Below are 21,690 nucleotides of genomic sequence, written 5' to 3'. Positions count from 1 at the left end.
TTTCAGTGAGAAACCAGGAGAAGTGAAGGCAGTAGAACACCATATAAAAACTCCTGCTGGGTGTATAGTGAGAAATCATTAGACATGTTTACCTTGTCATATCTGGCAGTCTGTTAAGGCAAGAGATCAGTCAAATGACACAGCTGGGCATTATAGAGGAGTCTCATAGCCCATGGAAAATTCCATTAGTTATAGTACCAAAATCTAATGGTTTGATGAGAATTTGTGTAGATTATAGGAAACTTAACAAAGTAGCAACTATTAATGCTTTTCCAATGCCACAGGTTGATGACGTGGTGGAAAAGATAGGACCAGAGAAGTACATTTCGACACTTGATTTAACAAAGGGATATTGGCAGATCCCTACGGCCATACAACATAGAGAAAAAAAGGCAGTTGGTATGCCCTGGGGCTTTTTCTAGTTTAGGAGAATGCCCTTCAGATTGCATGGGGCAGCTGCTTTGTTTCAGAGGTTGACTGATAGGATCTTAGCACCACATCAAAGTTATGCCTCAGCACATATAGATTATATTATAATTTTTTCTGAAGACTGGGTACAGCCCTGTCACCACCTGAGGGCAGTATTACAAGAGTTAAAGCATGCTGGATTAACTGCTAACTCCAAAAAGTGCCCACTTGGTAGGGAGGAAAATCAGTATTTAGGTTTCCAGGTTGGACAGGGTTGAATACAACCTGTAGCCGATAAAGTTGCTACTATTAGTGATTATAAATTACCTAGAAATCAAAAACAGCTTACGTCCTTCTTAGTGTTTGCTAATTACTACCAAAGGTTTATCCGAGTTTTCTCCAAATTAGTGGCCCCATTGACAGACATGACAAGAGGGTGGGTAAGTCAGTTACAATGGTCTGAACAGGCTATAAAGGCCTTCAGCGAGGTCAAGCAGGCTCTTTGTAAAAAAACAAAGCAGTACTCTACAAACCCAATTTCCAAGAAGTATTTTATTTACAAACAGATGCTTCAGGAAGTGCTCTGGGAGCTTTCTTATTCCGAAGAGTACAAGGAAAAGAAAGATCTATAGCTTATGTCAGCAAGCAACTTTCAAGAGCTGAGGTTAGGTATTCCACCACAGAGAGAGAGTGTTTGGCCATCAGGTGGGGGGGGGAACTTTTTAGATATTATTTGCTAGGGAGAGCATTTATAATTAATCAAGGACCATGCACCATTAAGATGGCTGCAGTCAGCAAAAACTGACAAGGCACGTATAATTCACTGGTCACTGGCATTACAGCCTTTTCATTTCTCAGTAGAGCATCAACCCAGAAAAAAGAATATGATCACCAACTTCCTGTGTCATTCGATACCTGCAGAATAGATACCATCACAGAAGATAAACGCTCCATTGGAACAAAAAAGCGATTAAAAAAAAAAGATGATAACGATTTAAAAGAATTTATTAGTTACAGGAACTAAGAGGAGAGGTATGTATCAGGGAGCCCTTGGACCTTGTTACTGAGTGTCCCGGGGAGCCAAATAATAAACGGGACTTACCGGCAGAAAGGGACGATGAGCATGCGACGCCGACGGAAAGACCCGCACAGCGCGTCAGCCGCCTTTTTGTGCAGGTACGCTGGTCGGTGATGTTATTGAGAGCCGCCAGCCGGCAAAGTTAAAAGCAGCAGCTGTGGCTGCAGAAGGGACAGATGGCCCCACGGGAGAGCGGGTACTGGCTCCAACAGTGGGAGGGGCGGATAGCCCCTGGGGAGAACAGCCACTGGCTCTGCTGGCGAGAGAGGCGGCGACTGGGACGACTGAGGAGGTGGAAGAGGTGCTGAAGGGGTGAAGACAAACAGCGTGGTGGGAGGTTGCTCAAGACGAGGAAGGAGCAGGAAGCGTGGCTGCGGAGGACATGCCGAAGCACACGAGGGACAGTAGCGTGGGCCACAGGGAAAGTGCCGGAGCGACGCTGCATAGGCTCAGCCACACAACGGGGGAGAAACCCTTGGAGAACCCTGAGAGGGGGCTGCCGGGCGGGTATCGCTGCCACGTCCCGGTGCAGTGAGCTGAGGGAGGCACTGGGAAGGCTGGGGTCAAGCACGGCTCAAAAGGACCAGTGAGGTCTAGATAGAAGGCTCAGCCGAGCGAGGGCTGAGTAGTGTGATTTAAGTTGTTTTGGTGCAGGGGATATCTCCAGTTGGGGAGGGAGAGCTGAGATGGCATCCTGATAGAAGGGGAGATCTAGGGTATTTTGGTGAGGCCAGAACCTGTCCAGAGACCCCATCCGGGGTCAAACAGGGAGAGGCCAGAGGGACCGTGGGCGAAGCTTAGTGCCGAGCACAATGACAGGGGCAGGCCGGGTGGGAAATAGTACTCTACAACCGAATACCTGCACCTGTAGAAGAAGAACGCACTAAAGATGGTGTGAGGCCGGGGTATAGGGGTGGCGGAGCCCCGTCATGTGACCGCCGAGGGATCCTGGGCCACGGAGTGTACCACAAACCGACCTTGACACTGAATGAAACATCAAGTTGTGGCGGGCAAGAACAAGGCCGGGGACTGGGGTGAGAGAGAACTGCTTCAATCCCAAAGTGATCCCAAGAGGGGAGTGTCATTTACCTGCAGAATTAGAACCACTTGAGGGCGGGGAATTGAAACCCGGCGGTCACACTGAGAAGGGAAAGTTAAATTTACCAAAAGCCGAAAATGGACTGGAGGTGATGACATCATCATCCAGCATCTCATGGCAGGAGATTCTAACACCTGCAAGAAATTATAAACCATGAACCAGAAATAAGAAGGGGAAGGTCTTGAAAAGGACACTTCCTCAATAAACACCCCCTGGAAGCGGATGAGGAATGCAAATTCAACCCAGAGGGCTGGGAGAACCTGTGTGGAGGCACAGGAGCTATATAGCGCTACCTGATTTGTGAGAACACCATGCAGCACAGAGCCACTTTACCTGACTCGAGAAAGAGGCGAGACACTTGCAGGAGGTGGGGAAACATGGAGCTGTCAGCAACCAGAGGCGGGAGCTGAAAGAGATTAAAAGAAGTACCACTGAGGGTGAGGTCAGCTAGGAGCCACTCACCAGACAAAGACTATAAGACTGGACTTTGTTGACCTTGCAGTGATGCTATCACTTTAGGAGACCTTTTGTGAGAAGTAACAAGTTGACTCAAAGATTGATGTTAAGTCCTGCAATTAGCTTTCATTTGTTTAGTTATTACATTTATTCTCCCAAAGGTGTGGCAGGTGAGTGAAAAAGTGGGACTAATTGCAAGAATATACTCATGATAACAGCAATGATGCATCTCACCATCTGCACCCCACCATTTGAAAAATTCTAAATCTGCCAATGACTGTATGCACTAGAGGTTTTTATATTTGGGATCTACAGAGCCTGCTTCCTTTTGTTGCATGTAAAACAGATTTCCAAATGCAGCACAAAAATTGGGTCTGTGCTGCCTTCCATATTTGCTGTATGTCCACACGGAAGCTCTCTCTCCCTTTGAGGGCTCCTTACCAATGGAAAATTTCACTGTGTAAAATTGCCTCTTCATGCCATATTCTTTCACATCTACTGTATGGACAACTCCTTTTGGTGTACTGAGCTCCACTGCCTGGCACATTTGGATAGTCCTTCCTAGGGAGAAATCACCCTGACACAGTAACATTTGTTTTAATACACTGTTTCCAGTGCAACAAATAATCCTATCACTAATTGGAGATTCTGTCAAGTTCCCACAAGCACAGTTCTTACTCAGTCTCTATAGTTCAGAAACTTACTGGTCTATACTTTCTCCTGTTGTGTGGGTTTTTTTGTTTTGTTTTGTTTTGGTTGTTTGGGTTTTTTATGGGGGTGGGGTTGCACATAAAAAAAAATCTGTCTTTTTCAAGAGTCCCATTCTTTTTTGGCATGCAGCACTCCTCACATCTGGACAGTACTTTACTTAATTCAGATTTGGACCTTTTTGAAAGGTAAAAGTATTATAAACAGCCAAGGATTCCTCCCCATATCATACAAGAAGACTGAGAACTTGGACTTCATTTTTTTTTCTGCCCCTGGGGCTACTAGCAACCACTCAAACTTATGTCCGAATGCCCTCCAGTTCTCTGATATATTGTCCAACGGCAGAAGGGCACGTGGAACTTGCAACACTTCCATGACTAACTGTCCTTGGACTGTAACTAGGCAGGCAAAGCCTGCTTCATGTCCACCTGGAAGCTCTCTCTCCCTTTGAGGACTCCTTACCAATGGAAAATTCCACTGTGTGAGATTACTGTGCATTGCTGCTCTTGCACTGTTTCCAACTTTTTTTTAGTTTGGATCTCAAATTCCTTCAAGTTCCCTCTCATTTGCCTCACCTGCCACCAAATAGTGATCACCAGTTTCAGTGGACATAGGCACATATGAATGAGAAGAACTACATAACCGGTTTTATACCAGAGCAGTAAGCAACTCCCACAAACACTGCCTCTAACTGACTGGCTAGCTCTTAACTGAGGGACTATCTCCCAATTACCAGCTCTTCTAAATTAGGGAGTGTGTCTCCTAATTATAACTGCCACTATACATAGAATATATTTTCTGTATTTTAGTGGAGCGATTTAAATTTTCTAACATAATTACCCATTGGGGTAACTACCAGTAGAATAATTACCAAAAGGCTAATAAATTGAAGATTCAGATGCCAGTTATTCCCTCACACAGAAATCTTTTGTTTGGGTAAAATTCATACCTGATATAACTGCAAAACGCAGGAAATAATCCAAACCATTCATGTTTGAGAAGGCTGGGCCATGTCTTTAAGGAACTGTGAAATATCTTCATCTCTTTGGCAGTCGGTTAATGTTCTCTCATACCTTTGTATGTATGTTTTTTCAGCTTTATCAAGTTCTAGGTAGTTTCAGTCTTGGGGATCCTTATAATCACTTAATGAAAACGAAGTTCAGAAGTCTACGTAATCCCCACTTGCATTCCTACTATGTACGCAACGATAACCTGTGGAGATTGAAAAAAGGAGGTTACATCACCCATAACAACAAAGTAGGTTTAATAATATAGTGCTTTAGATCTAAGATGTGTTGTCGAAGCAGTCAGTGTAATCCAGGGGTGGGCAATTATTTGGGATGGAGGACCCCTTGAGGGTTTTCTGAGAGCTGTTGCTGGCTGGGGGGAGGGGGGAATGGCAACTGATCCTATGCTGGATGGCATGGGTAGGCAACAGTGTGAAACAAAAATGGTGAGGAGGCTGGAGGACATGACTTATGACAAAAAACTGAGGGAACTGGGTTTATTTAGTCTAGAGAAGAGAAGACTGGCAGGGGATTTAACAGCAGCCTTCAACTACCTGATAGGGGGTTGAAAGAGGATGGAGCTAAACTGTTCTCAGTGGTGGCAGATAACAGAACAAGGAGCAATGGTCTCAAGTTGCAGCAAGGGAAGTTTAGGTTAGATATTAGGAAGAATTTTCTCACTAGGGGGGTAGTAAAACACTGGAACAGGCTACCCAGAGAGGTGGTGAAATCTCCATCCTTGGAGGTGTTTAAGGCCCAGCTAGACAAAGCTTTGGCTGGGATGATCTAGTTGGAACTGGTCCTGCTTTGAGCAGGGGGTTGGACTAGATGACGTCCTGAGGTCCCTTCCAACCCTCATTTTCTATGATTCTATGGGCAGCCAGGGCCAGGGCCAGGGCCAAGACTGAGATTGCAGGGCAGTGACAGCACAGGCCTGAAGCTCAAGACAGAGCCATGATCTGCTCCCTACATGTCCCTGTGATGGGTGCCAGTTTCACAGGCAGGGACCAGGCATTTCCTGCCCACCTGTGGCCCCAGCCATTCATCCGGCTGAGTGCGCCCTGCCCATGGGGGTCCCAGGCCAGTCTCCATGGAGAACACACTTGCCTGCCTGCCCTGTCCGGTGGGTGCGGTGTGGAAGGGCCTGAGCACCTGGGAAGCAGGGCCTGGTCTGGCAGTAGTGGCAAAGACACTGGCAGCAGCAGCTGGGCAGAGTTAGACAGCACCACAGGGGCTGCTGGGAAGTGAGTCCCGCTGCTGTGCCGCCCCACCCCATCCTGTTCCTGGGGGTGGTGGGACTGGCTGCACATGCCATGACCCAGGCTGCCCCCTGTGGCTGTGCCAGGTGGGGCTGAGGGACCCACTGCAGGCTAAATAGAATCCCTTGATGGTCTGAATCTGGCCCAAGCCATACTTTGCCCACCCCAGTGTAATACAATTCTGCTTGCACCAAAGGCACTGATTTCCACTGAGAAACAATTAGGAGACAGGGTAGATTTGCATCTAGACTAACTGAGGTTGAGATATATATAGAGAGATAGAGAGTTTGCATGGGCTAGAGCTCATTTCATCAGACGCTATGAAAGGATGTGCAAGGAGCAGTGTAAAAGCAATATATAAAAAAAATTACATACAGTATATGCAAAAATAAGGCCAATAAAATAAGGCTCTGGACATTCTCACTCATATTCCAGTCTGTAACGTCCTATAAGAAGAGCCTTTCATGAACAGGATGAAAGATAGCCAAAGATGCTGCTGCCATGGCAAATGCATTTGATAGCTTTCCTTGTAAGAACTATAAAGATAAAAAGTTAGCAAGGACATTTACCAATATCCTGTGGTGAAAGAGGGCTTGGGTGCTATGACTGCACCAATGAGGAGAAAGAAGGGAAAACAGGGATGGCTGGGGGTGAAGCAAAGTGTTTCATACTCTTGTTTTAGATGGCTGAGTCCAAAAAACCTGCATAAGTGACTTCTCATGGGTCCTTCCTTTGAAGGGTTGTGTGGCTTGCAGGGCTGTGGCTCCTACCCTGGGGATAAGGAGCTACAGTTTAATCAAGGAACTATGGCATTAATATTGTGATTGTACAGGACTATCTGCAGTGGACAGACATTCCTAGTCACCATTTTTTGTTGTTCAGGTGATGTGCACACTAAAAGAATTCAATGAGTGCAGACAGTATCTGACCACCCTCAAAATAGAGTCTGAAAAAAGTTATATCAGAGAACAAATAAATAATTACATTTTTTTGTACCAAAGACACGCCTAAAATAGCAGCCAGCTAAACAAACTGTAATTACTGCAGAGCTTCCCTGTGGGGCTTACCCACAAGCTAATCTTGAATTACAAGTTTGCTGGGGAGGTTACCAAGAAATTGAGAACAAGTTCTCTTGTCCCTACTGGAGTGTATGGCTTATGGAGATAACGTCTGAATGTGGCAAGCCAGGTCACTGTTACCACCATAAAAAGAGAGGGTTCTTGGAAGCTTGGTGACAGACAACAGTCTTGCAGTTGATTGGACATTAGAAAGTCAAATGCAAGTCCCTACAGTGAAGTGCAGAAGACTGTGGACTAGACTAGACAGTGTCAGAACTGTGGGAGGTGGGGATTTACTATGTCTGAGAGGGGTCCGTGGAGGCACAGATCTTTCTAATGCATCCTAGGGTACATACTTCCACACTCCGTGTGTCCAACTCACTGCACACCCAGAACTTAGCCCAGTGTATCAAGACAGTTTGTTATCCTATGTGTAACACCACCAATATAAACATGACAATAAGGAAAAGAGCAAGTCATGGTCAATCCACAGCCAGGAGAAATCCTATACATTGTGCACAGCCACCACAAAGCATGTCCCCCTGAACAAACCAGATGCTGCAACCAAAAGAAATACATTGCATGTGTTCACTGGACAAGACTGAAGAATGACCTAAGCGCCTCATCAGAAACCATAGCTACAGCAACCTATAATGGCTCAACTGATTTAGAGCCTACTTCCTTGAAAATTTCAAAGTCATTAGTGACAATATTGAATGGGTGTGAATATTTGACTGTCTAAGAACTATACTTCTAGACAACAGTAGCTAGAGGGGGCCTCCAAACAATTATAATTGCTGGACAAAAAAAACAACATTAAGGGCTTGTTTTCAAGCAATTTGAACCTTTAATAGTGTCAAGTATTTATTTGCAAGTGCTCAGAAAACCCAAGCTGTGCTCCTGGATTCTATGTTGTACTCTTAGGGAAGGTGACACCATAGGTTTCATTCTGAACAAGAGGCAAGATTCTGCACTTTAAGTACAAGCCTAAATTCAACTTTAATTGTGGGGCTGCAATGGTGCCTCTCTAAAGGCAGGGAGGGGCAATGGGAGAGAACACAAGCAAAGAGCCTTTCTTCATCCCTTGACCTCTAGGGCTAGTTGTCCACATTGCACTTTTCCTGTTTCCATGCGACACAAATTGCCATTTTGCTAGCTTAAATCACGCCTGGAGATTCACACTGTCACCTTGTTTTATTGTGTTAGCCATTTCTGATTGTTGTAATTTAAACCACCTCCAACATATTTTATTTTTAGCAACTGAATTTGTGCCAAGAGGATTATTTTTATCATATTTTTTCAATGTGTATCCGACATAGGGGTGAAGATGGCATTTTCCATGCCTTGGAACGATTTCACTACCAGGTGCCTCTTGGGTTCACTCGGAAATCTATGGAATTTCTGTTGCAACCCTTGAACAAGACACCAGGTGCTAATCTTGCAACTTTTTACTGGTGATTTAGTTCAAGGTTCAGATTAATGAAAAATACAACTCATTTGGATTCCAAAAAAAATTATTCCTCGCGTTTGCATATACTTCGCTGCTGGCTGCCCTTGCTGTGAATTTTGGGACTCTCCCCTTCCCACCTGCCCATCTCCGTCAGGCAGGCAATGCCCGCGTTTTCCCTCCTGCCACTTGTCAGAGCCAGTAAGCCTCTTCCATTCCAGTGCCTCAACTTTTATCCTGCTCCTGCCTTGCATGCCTTGCCTTGCTGCCCCCCACCCCAAGTCTCTTCTATGGAAGGAAGGAAGGAAGGAAGGAAGAACTTTTTGACTTTTGAACTCCTTCAGGGGTTTGGGGTACAAAAAGTTGACCCCTCCAGGGTCCAGGTCCAATATACAAAGCAAAGACAAACAAATTACCATCAAACCAAGAGCACCATGTCATTACATTCATAACATTGCACTGTGACAGAAACCTTTGCTGTATTACACGTCGTGCCTAACATGCTGTTATGCAGTTGGGCATGCCATTGTCTAGACCAAAGCCCTTTATAAACAAACAATTCCTACTCTGCTCTATCCAGTCATACACATGATGACACCTTCAACTTCCTACACAAAAAGAAAGCAAAAAAGCAGCCTGATGAGGACCCAGGGTGCAGCACGAGCTGCAAGTCATAGTTCAACACTGAGCCTGCCCGGTTGCCCAGACTGGTCATGACATCAGAGCGCGTATTTGAGATGGCCGTCCTCTACATGACACAGCGCTCCCTCAAGGGCCCAGCATGTCTCAAAGGCGGGCACCGCCTGGCAGAGCACAGCATACTCAAACTCCAGCAAGTGGCATGCCTGCACCAGGAGGCTGAAAAGCCGCAGGGCATCATCTGAGCCGGTCCCGGCAAACTGGTTTTGGCGACTCTTGAGGAGGACCATCTTAGCTTGACCTAGTAAAAAGTTGGCCAGGCAGATGGGGCCCTTCTCAGCCGCCTGGTATGGGTAGGAGCACACGTAGGTGGTCTCTGAGAGACTCCTGCCCAGCACTTGCAGGGTGACAAAGAGTGGCCGCAGACAGGGACAGTGGAGAAAAGCATGAAAGAGGGTCTCAACACCCCCCACGCAGAAGGGGCAGGCCGTCGCAGCAGCTGGGTCAAAACGGGACACAAACGTGCCAGTGGTTAGGATTCCATGCAGCAACTGCCACTGCAGGTTGCCAGGCTTCTTGGCAGTTGCCGGCTTATACAACGTGTACCACACCAGGTAGCCTGGTGGGGAATCTGGCGGCCCCAGACGCCGTCGCCATGGTGTATCAGGGCAGCCCACTAGCACTTGGGCATGGTGGACATGAACCACCCAGGCACATAGGCTTCCATCCAACAGAAAACAAAGGGGCAACCCGTATCACTGTCAGGAGGCACAGGGAGCGTTAGCAGGTTGCCAGGTCCACTGGCTAGCTCACTGGCCCTGGCTGGGGTAACTAGCAGTGCAGGAAAAACCTCGCTCAGGGCATCTGTGGCACAGGGGACCTGGCCCACCCAGAGATGGTCATCCAGGGTGGCTGCTGCCTCCAATGGAAAGGCAGCCTGGATGTCGCAAAGGAGACGGCCCACGCTGAAGACGGAGTGCATGTCCAGCAGGGTGGTCAAGGCCCCAGGCGAGAGCAAGGCCGACTGAGCAGGGTCAAGGAGATGGCTCAGGCAGAAGACATGCACTTGGATGAGAACGGCTGTGAGGCTGGCAAAGGACCACCCCTCTGAGGTGACGGGAAAGTCTCATTTCTGGCCCGGCGCATGCTAGAAAGAATTCACTGAACCTAGTAACCATCCAAGTCGTGGCAGGAGGTTCTGGCGTATGCCGCTCCGGGAACGGCACACTTCCGGCCGGAGGTGGGTGAGCAGATGAGAAAAGATAGTGCCATAATCGGACTCGTTCACACACACCCAGGACCTTAAGGCCCTTGCGGCACCAGGTGAGCCCCCCTGGCAAATCTGGGGGAGAGGGGGGTTGCACTGATCCACGTGCCAAAAAACAGGGCATCACTCTTGGCCCAGTTGATATGGGCTGAGGAGGTGCGTTCATAGGCTTGTCGGTAATCTGTCAGGGCCTCCATGTCTTCCTGGGTGTTAAGGAAGATGGTCACATAGTCTGCATAAGCTGATAGTGGAGTGGAGGGGCAATGGACAGACCTGTGGCCGATGGCAAGGCCACACCACTCAGGTGGTGCCACAGCACATGCAGCAGTGGCTCAATGGCCAGGGCATAGAGCATGCCCGACAGGAGGCAGCCCTGACAAATGCCTCTGCATATGGGGAATGGGGTACAGAGCACCCCAATCACCTTGATCAGACTGGAAGTATCTTGATACAGGACCTGGAGGACCCCGGTGAAAAGGGGCCCAAAGCCAAAGGCCTCCAGGGTTTGAAAGAGGTAGACGTGATCCACCCAGTTGAAGGCTTTCTCCTGATCCAGAGAGATGAAGCCAATCTCCAGGCTGAAGTTTGCTCGCTGTGAATAGGTCACACAGCAGAAACAGGTTGTCTTGGATGGTTCTGCCCGGCACGCAGTAGCTCTGCTCAGGCCCAATGATGGAGGCCATGACAGTGTGAAGGTGGGTTGCCAGTGCTTTGGCCAGAATCTTGTAGTCTGCATACAGCAGGCAGACCGGCTGCCAGTTCTTAATGCAGCCAAGGTTTCCTTTCATGGGCAACAGCACAAGTACTGCATGGCAGCAGCTGATCAGCATGACCTTGTCCGCAAGGCTCTCCTGGAAAACACACAGAAGACAAGGGTCGAGAAGAGGCCAGAAAGTCTTGTAAAACTCAGCAGGTAACAAGGCCAGCTGCGGCAGCTGCTAGCTCTGTCAGAGACAATTCCTGCTCAAGCTGTCTGGCCTCTAGGGCACAAAGGCATGGAAGGCGGGCATATGTGGCCTCAGGGCAGGATGGCTCAGTCACAAACAGGTCACGATAGAAGGCGACAGTGTACTCATGTACTTCACCTGGGTCAGTGATTACCCAGTCCTCAGGGGTCTTGAAGTGATCTAAGACTTTGCTTGCTGCCCACCATCACTCCAGGTTGAAGAAGTGTGTTGGGGTATCTGTTTCGGCCAGCTCTTGGCAGTGGCTGCAGATCCTCACTCCACGGGCCACACTGTCTGCCAAGTCATGCAGGCACTTCCTATGGAACCAGAGGCTCTCATGCAGCACCGCATCACTGCCAGCAGCCAGCAGGGCAGCCTCGAGCTCTACCACATCTTCCTTCAGCTCTCTGATACGGCGGCGCAGTTCATTTGTGGCCATCTGGATGTACTGCTGGCAAAAAGCACGTATCTGTACTTTGCCCACATCCCACCATAGCTTCCAGGAGTAATTCAGTCTTGTGGCCTCCCAGCCCCACCAAAAGCTGGTGAATTAGTCCCAGAAGTAGGAGTCTTGAAGAAGGCAATAGAGTGGTCATGCGCAAGTTCCCCCCAGCAGGTTCAATTCACAGCAAGCCAGGCCATGATCTGACAGGCCTGAGGGAATGATGTGGCCACTGTGTAGGAGTGGCAGATGGTGCCTGGTGACATAAAGACAGTCAAGGCAGGCCATAGTGAAACCACTGGCACTCATCCTTACCTAGGTGTACTGGTGTGCATCGGGGTGCAGGACTCACCAGACATCAACAAGGCCTGCAGTCTCCAAGACCGACTGCAGCTTATGGACTGAGGGTAGGCAAGGCTCAGGCCTCATACGGTCGAGCAGGGTGTCAGTGGTACAATTAAAGTCCCCACCTATGAGGAGCAGGTCATCATCCTCGCTAGCATCATGCAAGAGGGCAGCCAAGGTCTTGAAGAAAGTTACCCTCTCCTGGCCATCAGTAGGTGCGTAAACATTGATGAGTAACAAATGGTGTTGCGCTAGGGTGACACGGACAGTCAGCAGGCAACCAGGGACAATCTTCCACGCCACCGCATCATGCAGTAGTTGTGACGATAGGAGTTGCAACCCCGACGTTAAGGTTAGTGCCATGACTCAGGAACAAGTGGCCTCGCCAGGCAGTGTGCCATGCCAACTGGTTGAGCCTGTCGGAATGCGTCTCCTGGATGAAGGCGACAGCCAGCCACTTCTGGCGCAGGAGCTCCAGGATGGCCTCCCACTTCACTGGATCTTGACAGCCATTGATGTTAAAGGTGCCAATGGTTGTGGTTGCCATGGATGTGGGTATGGGATAGGAATAGCAAGGTAAGGCATAGGTAGAAGAGCGAGCCCCTGAGAGCAGAGCAAAAAGCAGAGACAGGTGGGAAAAGGCCTATCATGCCCTACTGTACTCCAGGGACCCTGCCAGGCCCCACTTGTCTGTCACCCACTGTGCAAGCTTCTCCAGACAGTAAGCCATCTGCTGAGTGCCTAGATCTTGTTGCATAAGTTTGGCTGCAGCTATGGCATCCTTGATAAAAACTTTAGGATCTGCACACCATTGGGTGATGCGCCCCACTATGTTCTTCTGTCCTTTAGTTTGTTTCAAAAAGGTCAGGAGCCCCCCCATAGTCAGGAACGACCCAAGGGGGGTCTGCCAACATGGGCTGCACATTTCCGGCAGATGCACGGAGAGGCTGCACCCTAGTTGGGAGCTCACCCACAAATGCAGCATATACACCATGAATATCTAAACCCATCAGCCTCCTCTGATCATCCAGGTCAAGGACTGGTTCTCGAAGAGCAATCCCCACCTTCTTGCGGGGAGAGAGGTCATCCTGCTCTCGAGGTCACTTGCGACACTCAGAAAGCTGGATCCCCATCTCACTAGCCACCTCATCTAATTCGGTAGCCTGGGACATGACCAAGAGGTCAGCAGACTCCTCTGCCACCCCCTGGGTCAGATCTCCAGAAGAGAGGCATTGTGCATAGCTTTTACTGCCACCCGCCTCTGGAAGTTGGGAGACAGGTGAGGGGTTGGTGACCCCTGCCTTTGCCTCCCCCACCTGCAAGCCACCTCCATCCCTGGTCAACAGGGTCACTGACATGACATCCAGAGCAGGGCCAGGCTCTCCAGCAGGGCCCCCCCCTCAGCTGAAGAAGATCTCAGCAGGGATGGGGTGTCCTGAGTGGTCCCTTTCACTTTCTTCTCTTTGTTCTTCTTCTTCTTCTTCATGGCAGGTGGCCCACCCTTCTTAGAGGATGGGCCGGACTGCTTCTGACCTGCATCCCCTGGGCCATCCACCTCAGACAAGGCCGTGGTGGAGGACAACTGGGAGGAGGCCTGAGCCCCATCATCCAACAGGGCCTTGGTGCCACAAATCATTGACCACCCCAGCCACCTCAAATCAGGGCAGTCAGGGGGAAAGTGGAGGCATCAGCCTCTCCACCTGGTGTGTGTTTGGGGGGAACAGTTTTCTTGGGAACTGTCTCCCAAGAAAAATAAAACATCTAAGGTATGGCAGATGAGTTGGAGCAGCAACCAAACCACGTAGGTGGTGCCAAATCTGGATCTCAACCTGACATCGCTGGGGGCAATGCACCAGTCAAGAAGGGGCGAAAGCCCGACAACACATACCAGTGACACCCTAAATTGAAATTTTAGATGAAATCATTTATGGTGACAGGCATGGATATCAATGAAAATGCCATGAAGAAGGGAATCTGAGTACTAGGATTGTGTGGCAGTGAGAAGCCCCCACAGGCACTGAGGATGCTGGGGACAGGCCTGGGCTTTCCTGGAGGGAGCAAGCAAGCCCCTTGTACCCCAGCAAACTTACTGCTGGGACAAGCAGAAGCAGAGCAGGAGCTGCGCAAGCCTGCATTACGCTGGCTCTTCAAGTGGCTGCTTTCTAGGTGGGGCGGTGCCTGGCTGAATGCAGCAGCTGCTGCTGCTGCTGCTGCGGGAAATTTAAACACCCCGCTGGGAGTCGGTGAGGAGGGAGAGGGAAAGAGCCAGCTGGGAGCACACTGGGCAGGTGGAGGCTCTGGAGACTGGTAGTAGCAGCCCTGCAGACACTGCCCCTGCATCAAAGGCAGGGGTAGTAATGTCTGGCATCAGACTGGAGACGTACAATCCCCAGCCCCTTCAATTCCTAAGCTCATAGAAACGTCCCTCTCCCTCAGACCAGGGGGGACGCCAAACACTGGGAGCTCAGCCCTTTGGGATCAGGGACTGAGGCTCCACATGCATTAACATCTAGGCAACCAGCCAGTTTGCCGAAGCTGATGCCAGACTCCCATAGTAAAAGGGACTTAGAGATTGACGGAACAACGAATGGAACGTGTGTTGTTGGCGAGTGGACAGGGTGTAGGGGAGGCGGAGCCCTGAGAAACACTGCAGCACTTCTGTGAGTACCCCGTCTTCAGGTCTATAGGGGACGAAGAAAACCACTGAACCCCCTCTTTCTCTTTAGGTAAGAACAAGTCATGGCAGGTGAGTTGGGAGACCCCAACCAAGGGGGTGGTGTTGTACTCACAGCGTCCTCTAGAGACATCACAGATTGTTTGATTCATTATTTGATTGATTACTTGATTGATAAGTTGATTGTTTATTAGATTTATTATTTGCTTGAGTATTTGATGTTTTATTGATTTTGATTGATTTCTGATTGATTATTAGATTATTTTATTAATTTTGTAATTGAAAATATATTTCATTTTTTATTGATTTTTTGATAATTTGATTACTTGATTGATTGTTTGATTATTTGACTGATTGAAGGCTTGTTTGATATTTTTATCCACCATGCAGCAGCAGGGAACAGGGAGGGAAGTTCTTGGAAAAACTACACTGTAACAAAAATTATTTTTAAAAAGGCACACATGCTGCAGTGTACAGCTTTACCAGGTTGGAGACCTGAGGAAAGCACTTCTTGCAGTGCAGGAAATTCAGAAAAAATGACTGCTCACTTCAAAGCTTCTTCCCCCCTCGGAAAATGTGCAGACCGCATTTAGGTGAAACCCACGTTATTGATTGATTAGATGGATTATTACATCGATTATCTGATTTATTGATTACTTGATTTTTTTAAATGGATTTTTTATTTCTGATTATTAGATTAATTATTAGCTTGATTATTAGATTTGATTAATTTTGTAATTGAAGATTTGACTTCTTTTTGGATTGATTTTAATTGCTTTTTTGATAATTTCATTGATTATTTTATTGCTTGTTTTATTTATTATTTGATTGCCTATTTGAGGGAGGGAGGGAGGTCCTTTACCCAAGACCTCCACTAGGAGCACTGCAGCCCAGGCTGTAATGACAGTCTGAACATTGCAGTATCATCTGGATCTGCATTCAAAATGAGCAAATCTTCCAGTGTTGAGGGCTTGTTCACTGGATGGGACATTGCCAGTAACCATGAAGGAGATGCTTCGCACACCACCCAGGATGCTAAGAGCCGAGCCCTCAACCCTGGGGCAAGAGGGAGGGAGGGAAGGAAGGAGGAAGGACTTTGAGGACCTTTGACCAAGCCCCACTGACAGTGGTAAGAGCAGCCAGATTTGCCTTGTTTCAGGCCTGAGGAAAGAACTTCTTGCAGTAAAGGAAATTCAGAGAAAATAACTGTTAGCTCCAGTGCTTCTTCCCCCAATGGAAATATGCAGACCAAAAATTGCTTTTTAGCTGAAACCCATGGTACACTAGTAGAACTTACCCAAGTCAACTGGAAGGTGCAAGAAAATGAGTTAAGTCTGCTGCCTGTAGTTGGGGTACATACCAGTGGAAGAACTGGGTGCTAAGAGGCAACAGGGAAGAAGGGGGGAGGGCAGAACTTTGCCCAGCCTGAGCACCACTAAAGGTGCTAAAACCAGCAGCCATGGGACCAGACAGAGGCCTTTGACTCAGGCCCACTGAGGGTGATAAAGAGCACCCAGATTTACGTATTTATTTATTGATGTATTCATTTATGTATTTATTTTATTTATTATGTATTTATTATATATTCATTATATATTTATTTAGTTACAATGAATGTATTTATGTATTAGGCATGTGTGAAGCAGGCCCTATTCAATTTGAATTCAGATTCAGCCCAAATCAGGAACAGTGATTCAATTAATTGACTCAGATCGCTGTCCCTGATTCGATTTGGCTGAATCTGAAGATTCAATGCTGATTCAGAGAATCAGTGATTCGGACATAGACACAACAACTTTAAAAGTTTTTTTCTACATACCTTGAGGTAGCTGGCATGGCTCATGGTCACTGTGATGCTGGGGTGCATGGAGCATCCCACAGGAGTGCAGGGGAGCCCACCACATGCTTGGCAGGGAACCCAGAAGTGGATCGGAAGTACTTCTGGTCCAGTTCCGGGTCTGTCAGGGAACATGCTGGGGGGCCCTCCCATGCCTCCCTGGCTCAGCGATCAGTTGTGCAGGGACCCTGGGTGCCCTCCCCAGACCCAGGAGGTACCAGTCACTAAGCCAGGGGGCACAGGGGGGCTCCCTGTACGCTCCCCAGTGGACCCAGAAGTGGACCAGAGGTGCTTCTGGTCCACTTCTGGGTCTGCTGCCGAGTACACTGGGAAGCCCCCCATGGTTCTGTGGGACACTCCATGCGCCCCAGCATTGTAGCATTCATGAGCCCCTGCTACCAAGAAGTATGTAGAAAACACATTTAAAAGCTGAGTCTATTTCTGAATCTCTGAATCTTTTTGAATCTCTCTGAATAGATTGAGGGTTCCAATTCAATTAGGAGAGATTAAAGGGTCCTCTTATTCGATTTGGATTCTGAGATTCGACCACTGAATTGGGCCAAATGTTCGCTGAATCAAATCAGGGGCTGAAGGTTCACACAGCATGCGGAAGGAAGGAAGGAAGTGTGCAATCAATACTAAAATGACTTTCTGGCTCAAGTATTGTTATTATCTAGGGCTGTGCAAAACAGCATTGTTCCACTTTGACTTCCATTTTGACGGAACAGTGTTTTGTTTTGAGTTTAGTTTAATTTTGAAAGCACTGTTCTGTTTTGTTTCATTGAAACTCTTTCATGGTTTCAATGCTGTTTTGCCTTTTCACCCATAGGCTATTCCACAGCCAGTGCCAGGAGGATCAGTGCCTCCGCTGGCCCCAGCCAGCAGCACCAGCCTCCTGTCATCTGGCAGGTAGACTGGGGGCCCACACCCCCAGAAGCAGTCTGGCACAGCCCCTGCAGCCTTCCTGGGGGTGCGGGCAAGCCCCCAATCTGCCTCCTGGATGACAGGAGACTGGTGCTGCTGGCTGGGGCCAGCGGCAGTACCAATCTTCCCGGCACAGGCTGTGTCCAGCCAGCAGCACCTGTTATCCAGCAGGAAGATCAGGGGCTTGCCCACACCCCTGGGAGGGCTGCAGGGGCTGTGCCAGACTGCTTCTGGGGGTGTGGGCCCCTGATCTGCCTCCCAGATCACAGGAGGCTGGTGCTGCCAACTGGGAGCCTACACCCAGCTCTGGGAAGATTGCTGCTGTTGCTGGCCCCAGCTGGCAGCACCAGCCTCCTGTCATCTGGCAGGCAGATCAGGGGCCGCACCCCCAGGAGCATTCTGGCACAGCCCCTGCAGGCCTTCCAGGGGTGCAGGGGAGACCCGGATCTGCCTGCTTGATGACAGGAGGCTGGTCCTGCAGGACTGATCATACCCGCATAAGCTGATTTGCCCTGGGCCCTGCATCCTTCTTGGGTTGACTCTGGTGTGGGGCCCTGGGAAAATCAGCTCCCAGCAGCTCACAGCCCCATGGAACTGAGCCAGAGTGCAGTATCAGCTCTGCCTGCCTCCCGCCACCAGGCTGGGCTCCATGGGGCTGGCAGAGTCAATCAGAGTGCAGTCTGGTGGCGGGGAAAGCCAGGCTTCATTTCGAGGCTGTTTCAAAGCCCTTTATTTCATTTTGATTTCACTGTCATGAGCTCAAAATGGCCAGGTTTGCCAGCTACACCAAACTTTGGGGCAAAGCATCCACACCTGAAGACAGGCGGGTGATCCAGGCTGACCTGGACAGGCTCAGCAAATGGGTGGACGAGAACCTGATGGTGTTTAACACCGAAAAATTCAAGGTTCTCCACCTTGGGAAGAAAAACCTGCAGCATCCTTATAGGCTCAACAGTGCTATGCTGGCTAGCACTACGGAAGAAAGAGACTTGGGGGTCATCATTGACCACAAGATGAACATGAGCCTGCAATGCGATGCTGCGGATAGTAGAGCAACCAAAACACTGGCTTGCATCCATAGATGCTTCTCAAGCAAATCCTGGGACGTCATTCTCCCCTTGTACTCGGCTTTGGTGAGGCGGCAGCTGGAGTACTGCATCCAGTTTTGGGCTCCACAATTCAAAAAGAATGTGGAGAAGCCTGAGAGGGTGCAGAGGAGAGCGACGCGCATGATCAGAGGTCAGGAAAACAGACCTTACGACAAGAGGTTGAGAGCCATGGAAAAGCACAGGCTCAGGGGTGATCTGATGGCCACCTATAAGTTTATCAGGGGTGACCACCAGGATCTGGGGGAATGTTTGTTCACTAGAGCGCCCCAAGGGATGACAAGGTCGAACGGTCACAAACTACTACAAGACCGTTTCTGGCTGGACATAAGGAAGAATTTCTTTACTGTCCTAGCCCCCAAGGTCTGGAACACCCTGCCATCAGAGGTGGTTCAACCACCTACATTGAACACCTCCAAGAGCAAACTGGATGCTTATCTTGCTGGGATCCTATGACCCCAGCTGACTTCCTGCCCTTTGGGCGGGGGGCCTGGACTCGATGATCTTCCGATGTCCCTTCCAGCCCTAATATCTATGAAATCTATGAAAACAGTGTCAAAATTAAACAGCCAGTGAAGGTTCACACAGCCCTATTAGTATCCTTTACAATTATTATTATTATAATTATTAATTTAATCATTACCATAGACAGAATTACTTGGGATCACTGGCTTCACAAGATACAAGAGAGCACAATTATTAGGAAATAGGCACCCAGTCCAGTCTGGGGTCCAGCACCTCACATCTTTGGGCAGCCACCAGAAGAACTAAGACAGACAAAAAAAAGCAGACACATGAGATATTTTGATTACGCTCATTAGGGTACTGTATTTTTCTAATACCATAACTTTATTCTAATTATTTTGCTGTACCTGCTGGACAAAGTGAACAGATTGCACAAAAGTCAGTCATTTCATTTCTTGCCCAGCACCCAGAAATGACTGTGCTCCTTTGTATCTGGATGGAGAGTACACCGGGCCCAAGTAGTGAAACAGTGAACTAAAAATTTTTGGCATATAAACAAAAAAATAAAAAAGGAATATTGTATACATCATCTTTGAAAAGAGTTAATGAAGCATATTTCAGTAAGTAGCTGCTTGGACTACCTGAACATTTGTAATTTTTCTGCATTTTTAAATCTTGCACACTGTAGGCGGGGCAGCTGAGCAGCAGGTAAACCTGGAAGTAAGGCAAACAAACACAACCTAAACAGAGACAAAAAAAAAAAATGTATGTATTGGTAAATATTGGCATGTTCATATATTAAACCGAAATATTAACTTTTCAACTTTAAAATCACTATTTGAAACGCATGTTTAGTTGCTGATGTAGTCGCACAATAAGAGGACTTGTCTACGTCATGGCAGAGAGAGGCTGAAATTCTATACAGACACTGCTAATGGTGAATTCCCATATGCTTTTTCAGTATTATGAATATGAATCTAAGGATATTAAGAGTAGAGAATAGGCACCTGGCAGTGACATTGCCAGCATTGTCACTTGAGACGGAAGTGGCTTCAGGCTTCTGTCTCAGGCTTCATAAGTGTGTTCTTCTTTTCTGCCTGTTGTGACTGGTGGAAGCAGCATGAAGCATAGCAATCAGGAGCTAAAAATAGGAGGGAGGGAAGGCAGAGGGGGATGGGTGGAGTTAAGAGCACAAGAATTTCTATGGGAAAGCCACTGTGCAGTGCCTCCTGCCCTGAAATGGGGGTAGCCATCCTGTATGGGGAGGGGAGGGAGAAGGGAGCATGGGGAAATGGAGAAGGCAGCTGATGGCTGAGTAAGTGGGGGAAAGGTGTCCCCCCCCCCAAATCTTGAGCTACAATTGCAGGGCTTCATGCTATGCAATACCTTGCACCTTCCTTCATGGCAATGAAATCCACCAAACCTATTTACATCCAAATTAAAGTAAACAATGCAACCCCCCACCCTCAGGACACAGACAAGTGTCTGGTGTCACTTACCAATGCGTAAACATGCCGTTGTGGAACATGTCGCAGTGTCCTCTTTTGACAAGTGTTGCTAAGCAGCTCTCATCCTGCACTCTAGCTGCACTGCACCCAACATCAGCAGCAAGCAACGCAGACTGTACTCTTATCGAACCACTGTGTTCCGGGACAAGGGGGAGATTTGAACCCCGAAGGGTCAAAGAGGGACCCTGGGGGACAGCACACCCCAGAGAGAGGGAGGAGAAAGGAAGAATGAGTAAAAACAACTCACCGGCAGCACGAGGCGCGGCGGGACTGGAAGCGGCGGCGGGAACCGCGGCGGAGCGGAAAGAGGTGGCAGAGCCCACGCGACTCATTAGCCGCAGTTCACTTAAAGGGGAAACAGCTGGGAGAGAGGGGGAGGAGAACCGACCCAGGAGTATAAGAAGGGGAAATAGGCAGACCGAAGGGGAGGAGAGGTGGCAAGAGGGTGATGAGAGAAGAACCCTCGGGGACACTTAGGCAGTAGAGGGAACAGGGGGCGCTGCTCTGGGCTTACAAAAGGTATCCGAACCGTGTCCGGGGGAGTCGCTGCCGGCGGACCTGAGAAGACGCGGGTGTTCCGGCTGTATATAACCCTCGGGCCGCGAGGGGAGCCAACAGGAGCGACCTCGTCAACTGGGGCTCGAGGCCGACAGAAGTACGAAGCAAGAGGTATCCGTATAAGAAGGCCAACTGAGACCCTCACGCTTGCAACAGAGGACACAGACTGGAACCCTGTCGAGGGAGGGCTCCTTCATCGAGGAACGTAGAGGGCATACTTATGGGAGAAAATCCCCACCCGAGCTTGCATAGTAGCCCTTAAGGGGAAGAGTAGTTGAGGTTTAAAGGGATGGCACTGTGCTAGGCATGCCTGGGCAGAGATATAAGGAAGGTTGTGAAGGGGTGTTGTAGTAAGGTCACCGTAGCCTCTTGGTGGACCTATTATTGTTATTATTATTATCATTGGTATCACTTCCATTATCACTCTTAGTGTCGTTACTGGTGAACATCACAGCCAG

General features: G+C 48.7%; 1 long non-coding RNA gene across 9 annotated transcripts; it reads right to left on the bottom strand.

Annotated features, from left to right (window-relative positions):
- Nucleotides 1-933: 933 nt before the first annotated feature.
- Nucleotides 934-21,310, bottom strand: LOC149858280 (uncharacterized). Of its 9 annotated transcripts, none has more exons than XR_016444030.1 (10): nucleotides 21,189-21,310; nucleotides 20,922-21,035; nucleotides 20,666-20,806; nucleotides 20,174-20,307; nucleotides 19,574-19,906; nucleotides 19,345-19,468; nucleotides 4,699-4,961; nucleotides 2,919-2,991; nucleotides 1,511-2,719; nucleotides 934-1,323 (listed from the first exon to the last, which is right to left on the bottom strand). It is a non-coding gene; the product is annotated as an uncharacterized LOC149858280 (long non-coding RNA). The 9 variants fall into 9 exon arrangements; XR_016444031.1 differs by lacking the exon at nucleotides 21,189-21,310 and having other exon boundaries at nucleotides 1,511-2,575; nucleotides 2,651-2,719; nucleotides 20,922-21,173; XR_016444032.1 differs by lacking the exon at nucleotides 21,189-21,310 and having other exon boundaries at nucleotides 935-1,323; nucleotides 1,511-2,470; nucleotides 2,576-2,719; nucleotides 20,922-21,173.
- Nucleotides 21,311-21,690: the final 380 nt, after the last annotated feature.

This window comes from Crocodylus siamensis, chromosome 8, assembly GCF_052110815.1.
Source record: "Crocodylus siamensis isolate JL-2025a chromosome 8, ASM5211081v1, whole genome shotgun sequence".
NCBI classification, from domain to species: Eukaryota; Metazoa; Chordata; order Crocodylia; family Crocodylidae; genus Crocodylus; species Crocodylus siamensis.
The sequence above is the reverse complement of the archived record's forward strand: the minus strand, read 5'-3'. Positions and strand labels throughout refer to the sequence as shown.